Genomic DNA, 11,079 nt, shown 5'->3' with positions numbered 1-11,079 from the left:
GCTTACTCTTATTTCTTCTAGAAACATACACTACAAGAAAAATGGCCAAATACAGCGTGCAAATCACGCCGTGAATTCGGTTTACAATGCGCAAAAGCACGTCGTTAAAGATCGCGTCGTAAAATGTCTTTTTCAATTACAGCGTGTAATTGCATGCCGTAATTTTTTTTTATTTACGGCGCACAATACACGCCGTAAAATGTCATTCTGATTATAAAAAAAATATTTAAATAAAAGAGACCAAGTAATAGCTTAAAAATCAAATAAAATAATAGAACAATGGAAACTTTCTTGAAAGTTAATATTCCACTCCAATGAATTAATCCTTTTAAATGTAAGGATACATACCTAAATATTTGGTCCTAAGCGATCTATATGAATCTACATTCCAAAGTAATGAACCTAAAATATAAGTTTTACCCCCGACGATCGACTTGGTCTAGTGGTACATCATCAGTGACTTCTTTTGAAGTCCCCTTTTCTCCAAGTTTCCACCTTCAAAGAGCCAATGTTTATACTCAGGTTGTTTATCTTTGTTGTCCCTGCAGTGGAAATACATTAAATGTCATTATGAAAGAAGTGTGTTTCATCAGTAAACTGAACAACAAATAAGAGAAGATATCTACCACTAACTATGGAAGACCGTAAGAAATGCACAAGTGATATAATAAAGTTTCCACACTAAATATAAGAGGTTGTGAGGTACTTTGTAGCTTTTTTTTTTTGTCAATGTTTGTAGCTTTCATGCTATGTGCAATTTGATAGGTTCCCATCATATTTATAAACAACTATATATTCAGAAACATACTTTTAAACTACTATTTCAGACATCAAGAGTTACTAGATTCCATACATAAAAGGCATTTATAAATTGATAAGTACTAAATACAGAAAATGCATCTCACCTCATTGAAAGCATAAAAATGTCGATGCTTGGCTGGTGGATTGTGTTGACTATAGTTCGCCCTGTGTCCACTGTATTTCTCACTGTTCTTATTACAATAGATGCTGCCTTGGCATTAAGGCCAGAGGTTGGCTCATCCATAAGTATTATGGAAGGGTTGGCAACAAGTTCTACAACAATAGTTAGCCTTTTTCGCTGCTTAGTAGAGAAACCATTCACTCCTGGAAATCCCACAAGTGACTCCCTTATCGATGTCAGTTCCACAAGCTCCATAACTTCTTTAACAAACATATGCAAGCCATTAATCAAATTAATTCATATATGGTTAACAAATTTAACAGGACATAGAGCACTTAATTCATAAACTTGTACTAAGCACCCCAATGAAAACAAAATAAAACATTAGGAACATACCTTTCTAGTTGCAGAGTGAACATCAAGGGGCAACTGGAGTCATGTGGAATACACCAAAGACTCGTATATTGTAACATGAGGAGAGTGTATATCGGTTTGCACACAATATCCAGATATCCGAGCAAATATTTCTTGCTTTTTCGGATACTCAGAAATGGTGATGTCACCTATGGTGCGCAAGAAAATGAGGTTATAATGAAGTCCAACCTTTCTAAAAAGCAATAAGGTGGTAAAAAAGGTAGAGTCTCATTCATAAGATTACTTCTTGAAGAAAGTCAGCAACTCCTTTGCTCTCACTGTCATATCCCCTATGTGGAGATCATGCTGACTAATATAAGCTGATGTCATCTTCAGTACAAACTCTTCCATCCCATGTCCATTATATACAACTATGCTAAAAGGATGAAAATCCAGATGATATAAATTGCATACACTTAGATTAGGAGAAAATTGGTTAACAAGCTGGAATTTGAAAAGAAGCAGTACAACAAACAACATATTTCTGCGTTATTTAAACACTATCAGGAAAATCAGGATCAGATTCACAAACTACAAGGATCACAGACATTTGATCTGTAGTTCCATTTTAGTTGACATAATTCAGTATAAGGAGAATTATGATGGTCCAAACCAGGGCCATATAACCATCTTTGTGGCAACTTTTTAGCATTGTCCAAACCAGCTAACACATTGCCAGGCAACAAGTTAATTAGAACAACAGATATTAAAGTCACTCCATAGTCCATCCACAATATGTACCTGACTTTTGCCAGCACAATACACCTTCTCCTTAAACCTTGCAGCAATTTTCTTAATTTCAGTCCTCCCCTCTTGACCAGAGAAATGAACATGCTTCATCAATGTCTCCATTCTTACAAGCAAGACATTTAAGAGTTATCCTCATGCAAGGAACTGCATATGGACAAATAAATTCAATCTATTAAATACAACATATTTACATCTTAATGAAACAAGCATATAAAAACACATTTAACAATTCTACCTTAATGAAAACAAGAACTGGTGCATAGTATAAACAAGAGTGAGGCCATTACCACATGCAGACAAAATTACATGGACTGATGATACTATATTTTCACTATATATGCATCATTCCTAATCTCACTTTATCTGAAACCACACAACAAGAAAAGGTTAAGGTCCATATCTGATTATTTTCTTTAACATGATTCCGAATAAAACAAATTCTAAGCTTCATATAGTGATAATATATAAGGCCAATATACCCAATTCTAAACACCACAAGCCCCATTAACTTTGTACTGTGATCAGTCCAGCTTCACATAACCTCAGCTATATTCAAGTCCATCGTTGCAAATGAATAATTAAAACTCTAAAACAACTCAAAACCCTAATTCAACTTGAAGATTGCAATATACTTGAAAATCATGCAATAGTCTACCACTGACCACTATCTTCTCAACAGTTTCACATATGCATCATCAAGCCATTGTAGGTGTCGATCCCTACGTCCTAAGCATATCAATATAAATGCTGCAAAAATTGAATTCCGATTACATAGTATATTTCCTCATTTGCTGATAGTGAAATTCACACAAAAATTACATCTAAATGTACATCAGCGCACAAAATCGAAATTAGGTTAACTGAGTGAAGCAATACTCATAGATTCTGGAAATTTTCAAAGTAATATGAAGCAAATTCATCAGAAATTAAACACCGAGAGCAATCGAGATTGAGACCATGAGTATTAGGATAGGTAAACTAAATCGAAGCGAACAATATTGAGAATTGAAAATTGTGAACGAAAATTGAATACGATCGAAGGCTTATGCTTGTTGATAAGGTCTTCTTCATCCTCGATTGTCGACTTTCCATTAGTGGCGAGCAGTGGTGCCCTGAACGGTTTTGCTAGGCGCCATCGCAGAAACCACTAGAGCATCTTCAATTCAATTCGGAACCGCAAATTAAACTGAAACTAACACCGAAACTGAGGTATGTGTTGCAATTGCCCAAGGAATTGAACAATTGTGGAGAATCTCCAGGAAGGATTCGTCGGGATTGTCATTTGAATCGGAGATGAAGCAGAGCACCATCAGTACTGTGCAAAGCTTCAAAGCCCTAATTTTTTCAGAGTGAGAGAGAGAATTGAGCTCTGTTCGGCGATGAAGATATGAGAAGAGAGAACGAGTTGAGTTTTTGAGGTTTTTATTTTGAGTTTTCAGATTTGTTATTCAGAGTTGGAAGAAAGAAATTTACGTGGTATTACGGCACAAAATTTACGTGGTAACAATTTTGAGAAAAATATATGATTTACAGTGTGCATTAAACGCACGTCGTAAATGATACTTATTCACGTCGCGCATTGATGCACGCCGTAAATTTTGCGTCGTTAATGCTCACTTTTCTTGTAGTGATACGTACGTACAGTCGTCAATCAGAGACAATTTGTAGATGATTATAGCTATACTCTTCCTTACTTTAAACTTTGTTGGTTGAATCACTTAAGTATGATTATGTGTATTTATGTGTAAAATTACCTACTCCCAAGTATAGGATGTCAAGTTTTAATAAGGGAAAGTGTAGAGTATCGTACCAAGGGATTGAGGGAAACTCAACTCTAACTAGATTTTCGTAAGAAAAACAAGAAAAACATGCATTCTAACTTTTTACAAATTCACAACTTTAGTCCTTTGGAAGCTAAGAATCATGGAGATGGTATTAACAAGTGGTAGTGAATCGACTTGGTTGATTTTAGAATTAAGCTAAGCAAACTAATTCTTGCACAAAAACAACAAAGAAAGGTAAATATAGAGATAGAATAAAAAAAAGGAGTAGAGACTTAGGCATTGCACCTAGCCTTACTCATGCACAAATATAACTCAAGATTAATGCATAAACATGTTTGACAAACTTCCCCCTAGTGCTTTGGTGAAGTTACCAATAAACCAACTAATCATGCAATTTAACAAAGTCTTTTGGAGCCAAATTAAATCACACAACCTTAGTCCCAATTATATTACCTTATAATACAAGTGGTCTATGTACCACAAGCATAACACTCCCTTAGAGTAATTACACTCATGACACAAGCATTAAGTTCAAGGTAAGAAATTCAAGCAACTTAATATTTCCCGTAAGAAACACTAAGCCACCACCTAAAGGCTACTCATGCTCACGAATTCAAGAAGTTGTCAAGTTCAAGTTCTGATTTATTCATTACCTAAATATGTTTCTAGGTGACAAAATTAGAAACACATTTAGTAAGCATTTTAAGTGTAGAACCTCATAGATTCAACATGCATCAACATCAATTAAGAGTAAAATGAATTCATTAGCACATGAGTTTGGTTAGGGCTAACCTAGCCTCAAATCCAATTACTCACAACCTATTAAATGCAACAAACCCTTGAAAATGAAATAACCAAAAGATAAGTAGAGTAAAGAGAGAAGAGATTACCAAGGGTTTAGTACAAATGATACCAAACCGTACCTCTAAAGGCTCACTACCTACAAACATGTAATAAAAAAGAAAGTGCTTCTAAGTATGATATTAATGGGTTCTAACAAAGGAAGAACTCCATGAACACCACTTTATCCACACAATCTAGGAACAAAGAACAAGGGTTGAAGATGACTATGAGTAGAGCATGAAGAGAGTGAAGTGAGTATGACTTTGGTAAAACCCCCACACTATCACAACTCTTTACTCCAACCCAAATCTATGAAACAAGTTTGTGATTGATCAAAGGTGTAAAAGAACTTTAGTTTTTGGTGAAAACCCAACACTTTATACTTCTCTTTACACAACTTGATATCTACGACTTAAGCCTAAGAAAACTATGTTAAAACTATGGAAATGATGATGTTTTGATGGAATTTTATTGTGGTGAAGGAGATTGCACGAATTTGACAAGAATGAGGGTATTTAAAGGCTTTAAGGTCACAAATGAATGGTGGAGATGTAAGGGGATGAATGGCTAGATATGGTGGACAAATATGAAAGCACAAATTGTGGATCTTGTTCTTGAAATGGTTCCCTTCATTTGTTTTCTTCTATTTTAAATTTAAATCCCCAATTCATGGAGCACAAATTGTGGAACTTGTTCTTGAAATAATCCACTTCATTTGTCTTCTTCTATTTTGAATTTAAATTGTAAATTAAAATCCACAATTCATGATTCACCAATATAACTTATTGACTTTAGTCACCACCATTTCCGGCAACCACCTTCTTATTGACTTTTGTTTTCTTGTGAAATCTCTTGGCTTGAAACTTTCACCCGAATCCAGAATGTGCGCTAAATCCACTCATTTTGACGTGTTTCCGATCATTTGCACATTTTCCTAGCATGAGTAGGAAACGTAAAAGAAATAAATAAATATACAAAAAGATAAAGCAAAAGAATAAGAATCAGGCAAACATTACTAGGTTAATATTAACCTAACAAACTTGGAATTGAAACCCCTAATGAATCCCCACGAATGAAATGATGATAATCAAATAGAGGATTATTACAAAATCCCACCTAGTTAAATCAACGCGTATGCTTGATCAAGAAGTCTATATATATATATATATATATATATAGTCTCTATCCAGAGTAAAGCTTCACTCTGAAATTACAGAGTGAAGTTCTAATTTTGACACACTTTTCGGTCAATTGTTTTCACCATAAGCGATTCAATATTTAGGTATGCTATTCAAGATCATCCCTACAAAATTTCATCTAATTCAGACATCGTTAAGGTATTGAAATTAGATTAAATCAATGAATGAATTAACACTGTTCAACGTGAACCGTTCGTGTAAATCTCAATTTTGAAAGCACAAACGATGTCTGAATTAGATGAAATTTTGTAGGGATGATCTTGAATAACATACCTAAATATTGAATCACTTATGGTGAAAAAAAGTAACCGAAAAGTGTGTCAAAATTGGAACTTCACTCTGTAATTTCAGAGTGAAGCTTCACTCTGGATAGGGACTATATATATATATATATTTGTGTGAAAATACAAGATAAAACAATAACGAGTAATAGCAGCGGAATATGTAGAAGAATTTTATTTTTTTATTGAATAAACGTTATTACAATGATTACACCTTAATCAATAATAATACTATTCTCAAAAGTAACATACTTTTTACTTGATAGTCACAATCAAGTATGAAACAACCTCACTAAGATCGTTGTTTCGAATGTCGATACAACCTCACTAAGATCGTTGTAATCACACGTACGTCGACTTCACTAAGTTTGTCGATGTTGCCACTAAGGTTTTCAATGGAGTCACTAAGATCTCGTAGCACAAATCTCTTCTTTGATGTGAATTTCTTCTCTCTTGTTTTCACCTTTTTTTCTTCTGTTTGTGTGTGTCACTGGGGCAGCCAACCTACTGCATATATATATGTCTTTATGACTCACGGCAAACATCACAACTTAACCCTAGTACCAACTAGAATTAAACCTAAATCACTTCCTAATACTACTTTATATAGAAATGGGAAAATCCATATAAATATGGAATACAACTTTTATTCTAAAACCATTTTTTCTATAACAATTCCCAAACACCATTTAACTAAAGATATATTCCTAAATATATAACATTCTTTGCCATGAATAAAACTTGCCTTGACAGTTTCCTAGTTCAACTAGGAAACAACTTCAATACTCTCCCTTAGCTTGTTCTTCTCCTTTTGCATATCTAATCTTCATGACTTGTCTTCCACCTCATTTGGTTCTCATCAACTTTATGGAGGCCAATTTCGTGTACCTTCAGTGTGTATGTATGCATGCATATCGTAAAACCAACGACAAGTTCTACGAACTCCATTAGAAAGCATTAGTAACCCAAAAAAATCATCGAAATGTTCAGATCTTTACAACAAACCTCCTTGGACCCATAACTCCTCCGAACGACTTCGAATTGGACTTCCGTATTATATAAGGAGTCAGTGGCTGTGTGTACAAGGCAATACACGTTTCTGGAAAGTTTATTGCCGTTAAAAATGTTGATACTTTTTTTATTGCTTATCTGTTGTTCTTGAGTGTTTATTATCTGGTTCTAGTTGAAGTATCGTTTAATCCACATTCGAAACTCTTTAGTTCTTCCGTAGTTATTGATCGGTTCGATTACTCGACATCAATATTAACCTTGTAAGCATCGTTAGTAGTATAAAGCAAGAGGGTATCGTTCACAAACTGGGGATCCATCCAGGGCAAAGAATCACAAACATTTAACAACGAATTCATATGGGATATAAAGATTTGATATATGATCGGATCAAGAATAGAAAAATAAATCCTAAATAATATAGACATGTGATCAACCAACCAACACATAAGCAATCACCAAACAAATAGCATAAGAACAAAGGAAACGAAATCTACTCTCATTTAAGTTCATGTTGAGGGTTCATTATACATCCTAGAATTGGTTATGCAGTTAAGTTCCTCCCAAGGTTCCTAACTCAATGACACTTCAACACATTCGAACTCAGCCCCAGCCTCATTCAAAATCTAACATACTAACCCATCATGCAACCCCAGTCACATAAAGAAATTAACATATTCAAATGCACAAGTCTAACCGAACCTAGGCAATAATCGGTGAAGGTGACAAAGAACAATCAATTAATCAACTCCCAAGTATCAAAATCGTTTATAACTTTGGATTATTACACATGCAACGTCAACTTCCGGGTATCAATCACACACATAAGCAAGAACACAGCGAAAATCCTTTAAATAAATAAACAGAAACTCATGGCATAAAATCTAAAATCATTGAATAAAAATTGAAAACCTTAATTTATCATGTTATTCGAAAGTTACAAATATCTCATAGACAAGAATCAAAATAACTTTAACAAAACCGAAACAGAAATCATCCAAGAACAAGAACATAAAAATCAGAAAACTAAAAATGAAAATCATAAAGTTACACTTTATAATTCTCCTCCCGAAGATCCTTACAAAGGTAGCACGAAATCTTCAGGGGTATGATACCCTAGGCTCCCAAGCTTTGGACAAAAAATATGGTGTGAAGGGTGGTGAATTCGGATTCTAGGGTTCTTGGTGAATGAATGTGTTTAGGCAGAGCGTTGGCTAATTTTGTATACAAGGTTGATGATTCTTTTCTGTGGAAATGAGGTGTTATATATAGAGGAAAAACACTAGGGAGGCTGGCCACAAAGTTGAAACGAAATTGGTTTAGGTTTCCTAGATTTTCTCAATTCGGCAGAGCTGACCTTTGTGCCTTGTTATCACCATACATCTCGGTAGAAAATAACTATTGAGGTGATTTCAATTGCATTAGAAAATAGACTTCTGTAGCTTTTCATCCATATATCATACGTTGTCTGAGTCATCGTGAGCTGTGTAAGGGAGTCCGTCAAAGATGGATGACGTGCACTGGCAAAATTCTGATTCTGATAAGGATTGGACATTAATTGCATATATTCTTCCTCTTTTAATGTTGATTTGTTTTGCACGAATTTCCTCTTTTGAATTAGGGAGGCAGCAAGAATATTATTGGTTGCAGCCTTGTTTGATTTTCCTTCCTTCATTTGCTACAGCCTTATTTGATTTTCTCACCTCTTCTTATTTATTTGCTCCATGACTTTTTTGATTTTATTACCTCTTCTCATTTATTTGTTGCAGCCTTTTTGACTTTCTTTGGTGTAATAATTTATGGTGATTCAGATATAGATTTGTGCCTCTATATATATGAGAAACAAAGCCCCAACGTTCCCTCACAACCTTTGGATCAAAAGCAAATTAATGGCTGAGATAATTCTGCCGAGCACACTAGACCTCTGAGTAATGATTCGGTCATATCTCCATGTATGAATATGATATTAATTCAATTACAAATCCTATAGAAAATAGACTCATATAGCTTTCCATTCATATTAGGAACGTCTTCTAATTTCGATCTGAGCTGTCCAGGAGAGCCCGTCAAAGTTGGACTACGAATCCTCACAACTTTTTTATTCTTGCATGGATTGGACTTCTAAGTGCATATCTTATTCTCCTTGATAATTCTGATTTATATGCATGAAAATATCTTCATATACACCTTGAAAATTCATCTCCAACTTGGTTTTGAAATCCTACTCCCAATAGGATACCATCAATGCTGCATGGCCTCTTCTTATCCTACTAGGAAACTGATTTTCAGTCTCTCCTCTTTCCTTGCACAACTAGGATTGTTTTCCTTCTTCAACATGGATTTGTCTTTCCTAATAAGAATAAGTACGTTAGAAACAAAGAAATAGAAAATGATGAATCATACTCGAACAAGGAATCATATCTCAACAAGGATTCTTAACACTTAGCACGATTTCATCATTAATTCACTCATAATCGATATAAGCTCTACCTAGACACTTATTCATACAAAAGAAACTAAAACATACTGAATAAGAGGTAACATAGAATAAGAATATGACATAAACACATTAAAAACGTCACACTTTGTGCTACTATCAGTTGTACATTCTCTTTCTGGTTCTTAATTATGTTGGCAAAACATGTATTTCTTCTTGGTTTTTTTGTGCACGTTCTGTTTGTGTCTCTTGGCGCTTGGTCCAGTGTATTATATATATATATATATATATCGGGATTTTGATTGGCGCTGTTTGTATAGAATGCATGCTTTCATCGGTCCGTCATATACATCTTTCAATTGTTTTTGTTGAGGTTTAGAGTTTACATGGATTGTTACTTTGTGCGGATTTTGACGAGGAGTTGCTAATTAATTTCCTTGTTGTAAAGGGGTGATCATACATGTTCTTCGAATTCCCATGTTTAGTTTGAGTTTTCATTTTGTTGTTGAAATCCGTGGAGGTCACGGCCGGCCAAATTGAGTTTTAATTCTCTTTCTTAATTGTTTGATAAGTTGTATGTGGCTTCCCTTAATTCGAATTTTTCAATGTACGAAGTCCACTCAGTGACTTCACAACTAACTGCTAGTCTCTTATTTTAGTAAGGAATATCTAATAAATACTTGGCTATTTCTCAGATTCAAATTCCAGAAGATGGTTCAAAAGAACACCAGGTTTATTTTTGAATGCCTAATTGTGTTAATTAATAATTTAATTGTACATGCAGTTAACATGTAGAATGACTATTAGATTATTTTAGCCATGCCAGTACGTAACATTAATTTCCAGTAACACATCCTACATGCAGCTCTTTCTAGCTTGCATTATTACTCCTCTTTCTTGTTTGTTATAATTAGTAAAAATCTGCTGATCAATTAATTATTGTTAATTATAACCGTGCTCAGATTAAGAAGCTTGGAGATGAAGTGAGGAATGTACAATTGCTGTCTCATCCGAATATTGTTGTAAGTAGGATCTATCAGTTCACCAACCAGCATTAGTTATTTTTAGGGATGGGCATAAAAAACCAAAATCCCGATCCCGTCCCGAAATTCATAGGAATGGAATAAAACAGAGGTCTAAAAATGTCAATTTCGTCCTGTTTCATAATAGTAAGACGAGACGTGGGATGAATAACTTATATCCCGTTTTGTCTCGTCCCGTCCCGTCCCGCTTTAAATTTCATCTAAATTTCAACTATCAAATATTTCATCATCATCATACATTTATAATTTATGAGAACACTTTATCTGCATTTGATAAGGAAAGGACTAACTTCAAAGAATCAATCTTGGACCTTGGTTCATTTCCCAAAGATAAATAAGTCTCAGTTATTTTTCTCATTAATATAAAATTCGAGTTATATGATATAAATAAAGACGAT

At 34.4% G+C, this 11,079-nt stretch overlaps 1 long non-coding RNA gene across 2 annotated transcripts; it reads right to left on the bottom strand.

Annotated features, from left to right (window-relative positions):
- Window positions 1–278: 278 nt before the first annotated feature.
- LOC126802351 (uncharacterized) lies at window positions 279–3,556 on the bottom strand. Of its 2 annotated transcripts, none has more exons than XR_007672942.1 (5): window positions 2,078–3,556; window positions 1,581–1,712; window positions 1,319–1,485; window positions 906–1,182; window positions 279–542 (listed from the first exon to the last, which is right to left on the bottom strand). It is a non-coding gene; the product is annotated as an uncharacterized LOC126802351 (long non-coding RNA). The 2 variants fall into 2 exon arrangements; XR_007672943.1 differs by having other exon boundaries at window positions 906–1,179.
- Between the last annotated feature and the right edge of the window lie 7,523 nt (window positions 3,557–11,079).

This window comes from Argentina anserina, chromosome 7 (genome assembly GCF_933775445.1).
Source record: "Argentina anserina chromosome 7, drPotAnse1.1, whole genome shotgun sequence".
Classification (NCBI taxonomy): domain Eukaryota; kingdom Viridiplantae; phylum Streptophyta; class Magnoliopsida; order Rosales; family Rosaceae; genus Argentina; species Argentina anserina.
This window is presented reverse-complemented; position numbering and strand designations above follow the sequence as displayed.